The sequence below is a fragment of the Mycteria americana genome, chromosome 2 (genome assembly GCF_035582795.1).
Source record: "Mycteria americana isolate JAX WOST 10 ecotype Jacksonville Zoo and Gardens chromosome 2, USCA_MyAme_1.0, whole genome shotgun sequence".
NCBI classification, from domain to species: domain Eukaryota; kingdom Metazoa; phylum Chordata; class Aves; order Ciconiiformes; family Ciconiidae; genus Mycteria; species Mycteria americana.
The window spans coordinates 73433519-73446203 of record NC_134366.1 but is presented as its reverse complement, the minus strand read 5'-3'; the positions used below and the strand labels follow the sequence as shown (position 1 = coordinate 73446203).

The 12685-nt window shown below is 39.4% G+C and overlaps 1 long non-coding RNA gene across 10 annotated transcripts in view; it reads left to right on the top strand.

Moving 5' to 3' along the window:
* The window catches only part of LOC142405772 (uncharacterized), a 265132-nt gene that overhangs the window by 65986 nt on the left and 186461 nt on the right, over nucleotides 1–12685 (top strand). For 2 of the 10 annotated variants that reach the window (XR_012774328.1, XR_012774330.1), the window contains one exon: nucleotides 12068–12181. The exons of the other annotated variants lie outside the window; for them this stretch is intronic. This is a non-coding gene — a long non-coding RNA (uncharacterized LOC142405772). The remainder of the gene's footprint in view (nucleotides 1–12067; nucleotides 12182–12685) is intronic. 10 annotated transcript variants of the gene reach the window in all.

The window sequence follows — 12685 nt, the reverse complement described above, 5'->3', positions numbered from 1 at the left end:
AGAAAAGATATCATAGAAAAGATATGTGCTATGGAATAATTTTTGTGCTTTCTTAGTGAGTACCTGCCTCTTTGTCATCTGGACAAAGGTTATCCATGCCATAAATAAATGCATTATTTTTCAGGAAAACCAATATCCCATATTTATTTTAATGCAATAATTTTAGGGCTAAGTTTAATACACTGACACTACTGGAAATAGGACGCATGTGGCTTGCACCTGGGACATAGTGGCTTATTAATAAAATTGTGACCATAAACTGTGACAACTTTTTCCCTATGTCTGTTTTCATTATCACTGTGTACGCATTCAAACCTGAGTGCCTGTTTTCTCGGTGAAGATGTCTGTTCTATGCCAAGCATGTAGACTTATCAAAGCGTAATAAAAGCAGTATGTAAAATCACTAAGAGCAATACTCTTAAGTGCACAAAGTTGGAAGTGCAAAAGGGTTGAAGAGTTTAGAAATTTGGCCCCCGACGTGCATCAGAAATGTCTTTGTGTGGGTTTTCTCCCCTTTCTTTCCTTGGAGATGTAAACGCCTGTGTGGAAAGACTCTTACTCCTCGCATCTCACTTCTTTCCGTTACTGAAAGAAATCCAAGTTCTCATAGTTCACATAAAATGGATTCAGTCCAGGGAGATCGTTGCCCTGTTCTCATTATTAATCTAGAAGGCTTCATACTTGCAGCATGTCGCTGTGCTGTGAAGAATATAGAGAGGGCAGAGGCGTCTGCCTGGGGGATGGGGGAAGAAGCGGCGTGCCTCCCTCCGGTACCGAGCAGCCTTCTCGGCGGTGACTTCATGCTGCTGGGAGCATGAACCAGTGTAAAGCCAGGCCAGCCCAAACCGTTCTCACGGGCCGAAGGAGTGGATGTGGGAAGGAGAGGCGCTGGCTGCGGCCCCAGCGCTGGGCTGCCTCCGCGGTGGGACCGTCCGCCGAGCTCGGCCCTTCTCATCGCTGATCCCTGACCTGGCTGCCAGCGGGGAATTGCGGTCAGAGGCTGAGACCTACCCAAAAATGAGTCCTGCTGTATTTAAATTAAAATAAATCTTTAGCGCGTGGTTTTCTTTAGGACCCTCTTGTGTGAGACTTATTAAATGTCAGTGTTTAACTGGAGTGCAAATGTAGCTTTAATTAAAAAGGATGTTTCTGCTTAAAGCTGTATGCCATTCCTGACCGGGGTTTGTAACTCTGTTATTAATGGCTTTTCCTAATGACCTGGTCTGAAGATTCCCAAACCAGATTCCATAGATCACTTCAGGTCTGTTGGGAGCTGACACACTGTGGCAGCTGCTGTTAGGCTTCTTGCCAGAGATCAAATCATGCAAAAAGCAGCTTAAAAACACACTGAATGCTTGCTTTTTTTTTTTCTTCCAAGTAAGCAAGTGCTGTCTACTACAGTCCTGCCACTTATTTGTGAGTGGGAGGGAGAATTCCCAAGGACACCAAGGCTGTGGAGAAGTGGTCCCTGGTAGCTCTTTCAGGAGGAGTCATTGCCACTTCTTTTCCTGTGCCTTTTTTCTTTTACTGAATGATGATTTATGTGCTTTGGTGTCGGATTAATTCTTACTGGTATCCCTCCGGTATTGATAGCTAGGTGACCTCTGGTGTAGAAATGAACATTTCAGGTGGTCAAAATACATGGAATGTTCCATATATGGTCTCTTTTTAAATCCTGCGTGGGGATACAGAAGATAGATGGATTTACCTTGCAAAGAAGTTTACTATTTTGTGAATCTCAAGTATGACAGTTTACTATTTGTTTTTTTCTTTCAATATCACAGTGTTAAGTACCCCAGAAGACAAGTTCTAGCCAACTCCTATTTCAAGAAGGTTTTTGGAAATACCAAAGACATACCACACTTTTTTTTGAGCTGCACATTTGATCCATATTGATTTTGCTGGCATCTTATGAATTTTTATTATTATTATCCTAGTCACTAGGACTGGAGAATGCTTTCCTGCAAATAAAAGGTTAATTCTTTTTCTGTGACTCAGGAAAGACTTTTTCATATTGTGAGAATATTTATTTTTATCATATCGACAAGGATGTTGGGATAAAACAAATGCTTTTTTTAAAAACAGCAGCTGGTTCCAGCCTCCAGGTTTGAAGTATTTTCAGTCTCATCTGCTTACAAGCAGCGGGAAGCAAGCCTATATGGGTTGCTTATTTAAGAGGTTGATGTACTTTCTATGGGGAATGCAGAACTGGATCTCAGAAAGGAATATATTAATGTTGTCGGTGATGAGTTTTAATAAATTGAGCTTGCACCAAGGGCCTTTGAAAAAGTGCTTTACTCTGAAAGTCCTTTTAATCTTCTGCAAATAAAAATGCCAAATGCTTGACCATGACCAGATTGCATTTGTAAATGGTAGTTTAGTTATTTTAGATTTGTTGGTTGATTTAGTTATTTTAGATGAATTTGAAACAAATATACCAATAAAAAAAATTTTTTTCAGGGGAGGAGGATTATTTTTACATTCCAGTTACTGGGAAGGGAAGGAATGCATCTGAATAGCCAAAACCTCACATAAGGACTTTCTTATTCATGGTGTGTATATATGATAATTTTCCTACCCTATGCAACTGGTATCTAGCACCATGTAAGTCAGTAGCAGAAAAAAGATTCAGTCTGAAAGATGACCATCAATTATCTTAAAGATGATGTGTGGTGTTCAGCTGATGTATTGCTTTACAGAGAATATGTAGTGAGTGAGAAGGGATTATTTTCACTTGAACTGTTTGCATGATGAAGGGAAGATGAGGCAGCAGCAAAGTGGATCAGGCTGAATCCCCCATTCTTTGTACCGAATTTAAAAAAAAAAAAATGGAGATTTAGTGAGAAGTGGACAAGTTCAGCCCCTTCTTTCCTTGCTGTGTGCACATTCTGTGTTTTCTGGTTTTAATAAAACTGGTAATTCTGTTGGGTATCTTTCTTAAATTCTCAGCAGTTAACATGTATTCAAGATGTTTCCATTAGGAAAGTTTTCCTCTTTCCATATGCGAACTAGGGAGCTGTGAGCAACACTGCCTTAAAGTGACAGCAATGCCTGGTTCCACAAGAATGGCAGTGGTAGACAGTGTAGGAGAAAAAAGATGACAGTAGTGTTTTCCTAGTACCATGTCTGCTCACACAGTGTGGTACTTTATGTTACAATGCCCTGTGTTTACAAAAATAATTAATTTTCAAAAAAACCTAAGCATCATGAAATATAGTTCAAGATATGTTTATGCTTAAAATGTGTACAAGCCTGATTTATTTTTCTAGTAATTCTTTGAATATTATTGTTAAACATGTGAATAAGTTCTATCAAGTGATCTGTAGCACCGAGTGATGGTATATGAGGATAGAAAATGAACCAGTTTGCCTTGTACCCTGTTGCAAAACCTAGTTGCAGCCTGCGGAGAACTGTTCCTGTAGATGGTATTTTGAGCTTAGCGTGTACGAGTGGTCCTGGATTTATTTTGCATGTGCATGCTTCCCTGCTGCCAGTGGGCCCAAAGACTCTGGATCCTGATATTGTTGGCTACTTGACTCAGGGCATTGCAGTACACTTCCTACGTGCAACTTCCTACCTTTGGCTCATTTAACATCCAGAACCTTCTTCCCTGAAATACCATTATTGTTCTTCTCACACTTTAAAGAAATAACATAGGGTTGTCAGTAGGGATCAAATATTCATTGCCCTGATTTGCAAAACATGCTTTTTGACTATAGCATTCATTTCTGTGCAGCTATTTCATATCACTGCTTTCTCCCGCTTCTGATGTGACCTATATTATACGTGCATATCACTGTTTCATTGCAGAAATGGTATGTCTAACAGCCTATTTCTCCTCCTCTGTTCAAGAACCTTGGTTTTCTCTACCTTAAGAGACTATATGGACACTTCTGCAATTATTTTGGGATATATGCTGCCACTATATCTTCTGCATGAGACACAGATCTGTTTTCACAACAGAAAGACTCTGCTTGTGTAGGTGAAGATCTGGTAGCTGGGTTGGAGCAAAACAGAGCAGGCAACTGAGATTTCTCAACACTACTGCTGTGCTTGTGACCTTTGGAGGACAGGATTAGTGTGTATCTGTGTAGTTTTTCTAAAAACATGAACAGCCCTAGGATGCAGGTGCTGCAGTAAATAAATGGAGATCAAAGGATTTAATATAGTGAAGAGATGTTATCAAATCAGAAGGTGTAAGAAAAGGAGAATGTTTTTAAAAGGCCTCGATCTAGGGTGTTTTCTCTCAGGATGTGTCCTTCTTTAATTTTCTGGAAAGTTTTAGATCACTTATACAGTACAATTTTTTCCTCATTTTTCCTTTATTATGTTGGCAGTTTGTGAGCTGGGGAGGAGTGCTATAGGTGGACCATAGAGTTCCATGTACCAATCTATTTTTCTGCTGTCACCTTTTCTTTTTTGAGGGTAATGGCAGAAACGTGCTTTGCAACTTTCATATGAATGTAAAGAAAAGACAAAGCTGCCAATATAAGACTGGTATGTATCCATATGTCTTGATCAGCGTTTCTTCCTGTTTCTTTTATGAGAGTGCTTCAGCATGAGCATTATTTCAGTATCTCTGCATCTGCAATTAATGATTGTAGTTAATGTTAAGCTATTGTTGTTATGATATAGCATAGTGTACTTCTGAGTTTTTAATTATTTTGAAATGCAGTTGTGGGATGATAAATATAAATGTTGATAAATGACTATAAGACAACTACATGTGAGAGTCTGAAATACCTAAATGTTACGGGTCATTTTTAATAAGAAAAATCATGGAAGTATAGTTATTGTGTTTGAAGGATTTCCTAGGGTTGCATAACTCTGTAGTGAAAAGAAATTAAACTGGAATTACATCCAGGTTTTCTTTAGAAGTAACCTGTACTGCGCTTTAGGATCCTTCAGAATGAAAACTTCCTTGCAAACTAGGAATTGAAATGCTCAGAAAAATGTGAGTGGAGAGGAGATAAAAAGGGGCTGTGAAGTTGTATATCATGACCATGCGAGATAAATAGGAGCCCATCACAGTATTGGATCATGATAAGGGGGCAGCTAATATCTTTTTAACTGTACTGCTAAATCCATGCCTGATTTGGAGTGAAGACGTTTAAAGTTGTGGGGAGGCATACTCTTATTACAGGACGGAAGCATCCTTCTGGCATTGAGTTGCCACCTGTACAATGGCACTTGCTATACTGTTCCACTCGCACCAGAAACAGTGGCTGGGGTGAGAGGAGCTTCCCAAAACATGTTTCTGGGATTCCAGAAACTTTAGGCAGCCACTCCTCGGTGCTTGGTCCTGCTTCTCTGGGGTTTCAACACCCTGGCCCTGTATACAGCACGCTCTGGGTAACGTGACTTGATTGTTCTTAGGAACAGCCATGTCGGTCGCAGGTTGGTATGTCTCCAGGGAATGCCCTTTTAGGAGAGGTGTAAAAATTAGGGTAGTACTACCTGTTTATCTGAGATGTGTCATTTGTAGAATTCTTGTTTAAACACTGAAAAAGGTTTTTCTGCTTGTTTTGGTTTCACTTTGCTAAATTGATGAATATTGCCCATTCTTTGAAGTTGATTAATAAAGATCTTAACATATTGTTTAGATTAAAGCAGCTTTATATTTCATTAGAAAAATATTACGTAATGATTATATTTGGACCTCATCTTCTTTTTCTTTTCCCCTGCTAGTATTATTCTGTGGTGGCCTTCAAACAAGGGATCCTGTTAGATTCTCACTGGGTGGCCAAAAAGCATAAGATTGCAAGAATTATAAAGATTCGTGTTTGTTTTGGGTGGAGGCTTCAAAGGCTCACAGGCTTCCTTACACAAGGATGCAGTCAGGAAATGGGAAGGCAGAAAAAAAAAATTCTGAATCTGTTTTATATAAAAAAGGGATCACAGAGCTACCATCCTTGCTTAGCTTCAATGGAAAGGCAGTATCGTCATGGATTTCTTTGCACTACATGTCTTTGATGTTTATGTTAGTTGCCATCAATAAAGCTTCCTTTTTTTTTCTTTACATGTACACTTTAGTAATGTAAAATACAGTGATACATTCATAAGGCAAATTGTAAATAGTGTTCTAAAGCTTAGCAACTTAATGTGGTATAGTTTGAGGAGCTGGATGATGGGATGTATTCTGGTCCATATGTTCTGCAGATTCCAATTAGTAAGACCCTCCTGCTGCTATGTGGGATAAAGTGTGAGTTAGGATTTAAAGCTGTGTATTTTTTTTGATAAGTTATTGAAGGAATTACCTCATCAGTTCCTTCCAGTACTAAAGATAACTCACTCATGTTGCTTGTCCGGGCTGGTCTGTATCTGGAGGGCTTGTGATTTTGTTGTATATCACTTATGTTAGTCATTTTATTAGATGATGTTAAGATATGGCTTTAAATCATAATTCTAACACGATATTATGGATGTCTGGAGGAACACAGGTCTTTATATACCATGTCAGACCATTTGCACTTAAAGAATTGTGCATTGATATGTACTAAGGATGGATGAAAATAAAAGGAAGAAATTATTTCTTGTCCCATTCAGTCTACTCCTTTCATGAAGAAAGGAAGGAAATGTGTAGTATTAATATGCAGTAGCTTATATATGCTATTAATGGTGTTATCGGTTATGTTTGAAATATCTGGTGGTCTTGGTCAAGAAAAAAAAAATCTTTTATTTGTGCATTCTAGCTGTAAACTTTTTTTATTCCCCTCCGCTTTTCTTTTAGGAGGTTTCCAGTTAATGAAGTTGCACACAGGAAGTGATTCAGATTGTAGAATGGACACAGGCAGCTTACATATGTATAAGGAGATGCTATGGAATAGTCAAGAGTTTCTTTCAAAGTCACCATGGAGCGGAAATCCCACAGAGGAATGACTCAGGAGGACTCAGTGTACTGGAGTCATTTCTTTGAAATTGTTACCCTTTGTCAATATTTGCCTATATGGGCATTATTGCCTGTGTTCTTTATGTTCGTCAATAGGTTGAACTTTACATCACTTTTGTGGTGAAGGAGCTTTTTGTTTAAGTGAGGAACTGAAGTTACAGGACATCCAAGCAGTGTCTCAGCTTGCCATCAGGGGCATGCTGCAGAGCACCCCAGTGCCCTAACCCTGTTAGGGGTGTTTTTGAGCTGCATCTGGGTCCGTGGAAACCAGGATGTATGGAAGAGACAGGGGTCTCGTCCTGTCCTGGTGTTGGGATGTAGCTAGGGGCTCCTGTAGGTGAGGAGATGGTCTGCAGCTGAGCTCAGTAACAGGATGTAGCCTGAAGCTGACTTGCCCAAGGCTGCCTGGGCAGCCAGGACAGGGCAGGCAGCGGAGGCCTCACCCACGCTGCTGCTGGCTGGCCAAATGACTACGTGACAGAAGCTGACCAATCTAGGAAACTTCTTCATTTTAAAACATAACTTGTAGTCACTCACCCACTGATTTAATGAAACTGAGGAGTGGCAGCAGACACTGCAGTGTTACAAACCGGTCAGAACCCAAGCTGGTTAACTGAACATTAAACAGTGCTACATGGGAAAAAACAAGCAAACTTAGTTTTCTTGGCAATAGTTACCCTTGTTTTCCATTTCAGGAGGATCTAGGGCTCTGAAATGTAACTAGAGATTGTCGTTACAAGTGCTACTCAAGTCAGCTTCCCAAGACCTCTTATGCTCAGCACTGACTCTTAAGTCAGCTCCAAAAACTCTGTAGATTACTAAAAATAGATAGTAGAGTCTTTGATTGTTGGAAGATTAATGTTATGCATTCTATGGATGTAAATTACAGTTCCATTTGGGAAGGTTTGCTTCTCCAAATCCTACATAAATACCTTCAAGCAACTATTGGGGGAGGAGGGCAGGATTTTTTATTTGTTTTGGGTTTCTGTTGGAGTACTTATTCTAAGAACTGACTTCAGTTGGACTATAATAGCAGAAAATGAAACCTGATATAATTTCCACTAAGGGATGAGAAGATGAAAGCAGTTTTGGAAACCAAACCTGAGAGCTTTAACAAGTTTGTCAGTCTAAAGGTGTTCCATTAATTCAATGAGCATCCTTGCCACAATACATTCAGAGATGAGAAGCCTTACAAATGGAAGCTGTGATGGCCATTACAGTAGCAAAAATCAGTTTTGTCTCTGTAGTGGCAGGTGTTCAGCCTTTCTTTCCTCCTGCCCTGCCTGAGAGTCACTGCTGTAAAACCGAGAAAGCTCCGATTATTATTTATGCTTAGGCATCCTTATGTTGCTGTGACAGTACCAAGGGACACTTATCTGATGATGCTTGCTATAGTATAAACTATGGTAATATGATAATGTTGTTGTTTCTGGTTCTTCACTGAAGTAACTGATTTTGTTGGGGATTAGAATGCTGTCTTTTAAAAAAAGGTAACGATTCTCCCTTCTGAATTTGCTACCAGTATAATTTAATTACGTACATATATTCCTAGTATTAATACGCTAAAAGATGGATTTCTGATTATGAAGGTATTTTCTTTGTACTCGAAATACATCCTAAACCTTTTAGAGAAGGTGGTAAAAAGTGAGTGACTGTCTAAAGATACATAGACAAAAATAATAAAAATTACTGTTTGGCATCTTATTTGCCATTTCTTGCGGTACCCTTTTAGGAGCTTGAATACAATGTTTTCTTCCCTATCTGTTGTGTGCTTTTCCATTTGTTTCTGTATCAAGACAATAGACTCATTTAAAAAAAAAAAGTAGAAATGAAGTTATAACTCCTTCTGTGTTGTCTCGGACACGGGAATTTTCTCAAGTCTGGATTCTTCAATTATTTTGTAGTGAATGTTGCAACATCATTGAATGGTTACAGTTATTCACAGGAAATGTAACCCATAGGAAAAAAACCCAAGTCAATGTTTGCGTTGCTGCTATCTTTTTGGAAAAAATTTCTGGCAGCGTAGAATATGTATATGTAATAACCTCTGGAATTTTAAGTATAGTGAGAAGGATATAAGAGGAAAGTGCCTGCATTTTTTATGAACGTGACTTGTAAGGGATATGTTTGCTATGGTTAATATCCAGTGTTTTTTGCCTGCCTGAAATATAATGTCCTATGTCTGTGCACAAAACTCCTTCACTTGGCTGATCTTTGGCCTTGACTTGTTTTTGGTTGATATCCACTGTCTTTAGTCAGGGGCAGCTGTATTTTCCTAGTGTGTACCAGGAGTAAATGCTGCCTCAATGCACTCAGGCCAGATTCCCTCACTGTTTTATGTCTGCAGTGCACTCTGCCATGTGGAAATGGATACTCTCAAACCCCATCTAAACTCATGGTTCTGGAACTAGCTGAAACCTGACTGCTTTGGTACATGTCCTGGCAAGCACACACAAGCCGTACTTGCTAATTGCACCGTCAGTGACGACAGTCTTGCAGTACTGTCACCTCAAGCTTGAGGGTTTGCGTAGTCCCAGGAGACACCGTGCTTGGATGCTTTCCGAGCACTCGGCACCGAGGTGTGCAGGACCACGGCTCGCAGCGCGGGCGTGCTTCCTGCTGTCTCGGATGGGTAGATGCACCCAAAACTGGGGTCTCGGGAGCAGGGCCCAGTGAAAATCTAAAAGGGGTTGGCTGGAATGACAAAGGGGAGTTCCCTCTTCCTTTCCTTGAAATGGATGTCAGTGTTGTGTTGAGTTTTTTTTTTCTTTAAACAACAATAACAACAAAAACCTCCACCACCACCCTGCGTGCCCACCCGCCCCCCCCGCCCCCCCCCCCCCCCCCCCAGGTTCCAGCTCTGCCTACCAGCACTAGGAGGTTTGCAGCTTCAGAGGAGAAGGCAGTTTGAAGGTGGTGGCCTGTCAGAAAAAAGGAAAGCTGGCACCCCTTTGGGGAGTCCAGTAAGAAAAGAAAACATGAAGGATGCCTGCCACCTTAAGTGACTTTATTATTTTAGTGGAAGAATGCAGTAGATGTATATGTTTCTATTCTGCCCGTATCTGAGATACTGGTATTGCTACTGGTGTTATTTCTGTTCTGTGTCATCCCAGACATTTTCTAATATGTAAATGTCACTACTTACTGAAAACTAAAAGCAAGTTAAGTATAGAACCAAAGCCATCTGGTAGTTCAGACAGAAAAGTTAGGTAATTAGCTGTTCTTGTCAAGGGACTGTGATTAAAATAGGCCATCTTCATAATAGTGACTAGTTTGCAGGGACTTCCTGAAAGCCACCTGGGATAATGATAATGAAAAGAACAAAATTAAAAAGGAGGGGGAGGTGGTGCCATTAAGGCTCATGATGACTTTTGTAAGTGAATTAAGTCAGCTTTTAATTTCAAGACTGTTTGTTATTTTGGTACTTCGGAAAGAGACATAGATTGAGTTTTCTGGCTTTGTTTGGCAACGTGACGCAACTAGGTCAGCCAGGTTACTGCTTTGGATCCTTAATATTTCTGTGTAAAGTTCTGGTTTCATTGCTTATGTCCTTATTAACTTGTGAACACTGTTGGCATAGCTCATCTTCAAAGACCACTCTAATATGTGTAACCTAGTGGGTCCTGCTAAGGTTATTTGTTCCTTTTGGGGAATTAGCACTATTAAGAAAAACTAGATGAGGAAAACCTCTCTGAACACCATTACTGCATCATTCTTTATCAGGTGATGATCACAATATGCATAGCAAAGTTAGTTTAATATGAATTTGTATTGATATCTTTTAAGGAAAAAGCTGTTTAGCAAGTAGTACTTAAAAGTAACCTAATTGTATAGTGGGAGGAAGGATCTGTGTAGCTTTGGCAGCCCCAGCCCCCTCTCCAGCACTACTGTGGAGGGGCTCTGTGCTCCCTTTGGCCTTTCCTACTGAAATCTTGTCCTCCTCCAAGAAAGCAGCAGCAGGGAAACCTCCAAAGGCTGAACAGCGCTTGCTCTTTCCTGCGTGTGGATTCCTTAGTGGATGCCCTATGCCAATATGATGGAGTAATTTTAATCAGTGAAGTCTGACCTGAATCTTCTAAGTTGGGTCTCTCTGGGAACACAGTGTTAAGGGCAGCTATACTAAATGAACTAGTAGGATAAAATAAATGGATAGTGAAATGGCAAAGGGGGAATGCTCTATCATTGGTATGATTTAATTAAATATATTTTCACTCCAGATGGATAAAAATCCTGGATCTAAATGGAATGAATTGAAATTTATTTGGCTTTGTGGGTTTTTTTTTTTGACAGTTGCTACTTATTTAACAATTCTAGTAAAGAGCTGCTCATGCTGTTTCAGATAGAGGTTTGTAAGAGTTCTGGTGTGGCTGTAATATTTTCTCTTACAGAATGTGCTGAAAATCTCTTTTGAAAATGCAAGCAAGTTGAATACTTAAAATGTGGGCAAGAATTAAAAGTGCTGGGGCTTTTCTGTGCTTAGATTCTCCTTGCAAAAAAAATCTGCTTCTAAATTATTTTCATTAAATGAAGTTTTTATATCCCTTTATTTCTTGATTTAGGAAAGCAATGATTTGAAAAATTCAAGATATTGAGGTCTCAAAAGTGTCAGGGATGTTCAGCTTTTAGAAAACATAAGTAAACATTTCAGTGCAATATGCTCAAAATAAATTGCTTTGAATGTTTGTGAATATACGAATATTTCTGATCAGTTTAGTGAGTCAAACTTTCATATCATTGAAAAGGTGATAAATGTATGCATGCATGATCAAGTTAATGTAAGTAAATGCATTCTGTGTAAAACAGCAATGTGATGTATCTAGTGAGTACTTATCTAAGGCTTGTTGTAAGAAGTGTTGAATCTGAACGCTGCCTCAGGAATTTTCTTTTTTAATATTGAGAAAATTCAACTATTAAACTGTTAAAAATTGCTTTTGAAGTACTTTCTTGAAAACCATAGAAAGTGGAAGATCCAGATTTTAGCTTCCAAGTGCAGGTTGTCACTCATGCTTTAAGTTCTGCCTGCTCATGAGTTGTTTCAATATCCTTCTACACTTGGTGACCTGATGGCCGCAGTTCAGCTTTGTATTATATTTTTGTTTGTGGCAAACTTTTGCATTATGCCCAGACAATCTGACTTTCCAGCATTCTTCATGTTTTTATTGTTATTTACACACATAGGAGAAAATGGATTGAGAAGTTAACAACCAAGCTGAAGCAAGAACAGGCTTTTCACTTGCAACTGTTATAACTGGCTTTAGATAAATCTTGCAAGTGAGCAAGTGACAGTCAAAGGTATGAGATAATAGAAAGGCTGGGTGGCTGGGGCTGAGCACTGCTAAGTCTGAGTGCTCTCTTGATGGCGGTTCATTGGAGTTGAATTTAAACTGGTTTTAAAATTCAGGTTCTTTTAAGAACTAAAGCTTGTTTTGTGGTATGACAGACCTTTAGATTTTTTTTTTTCCCTAAACTGTATTTCTCTAATGTGCCAGAGTTTTTTCACATCTGCTTTTTGATGAGGTGTCTGATCATATGTTTTGGGTTTGTCCTGTTCTTTGTAAGAGTTGGTGAAATTTAGATTTTCTCGTAGATAAGCCTTTGGCCTTTCAGTTGCTTCTGCCTTGCAAAGAAATTAATTCCTTCAAGCCAGCGAGTCTGCAGCTCCAGCTGTGAGTGTAGATGAATGTTCTTGCAGGGTCATGTACTGTAGTTCTGAACCTAAATGAAAGGATTAACAAGAGTTCACTTGGAGGAAGAATGCTTAATTTCACCATAGTAACTATGAGAATCCATAGGGAA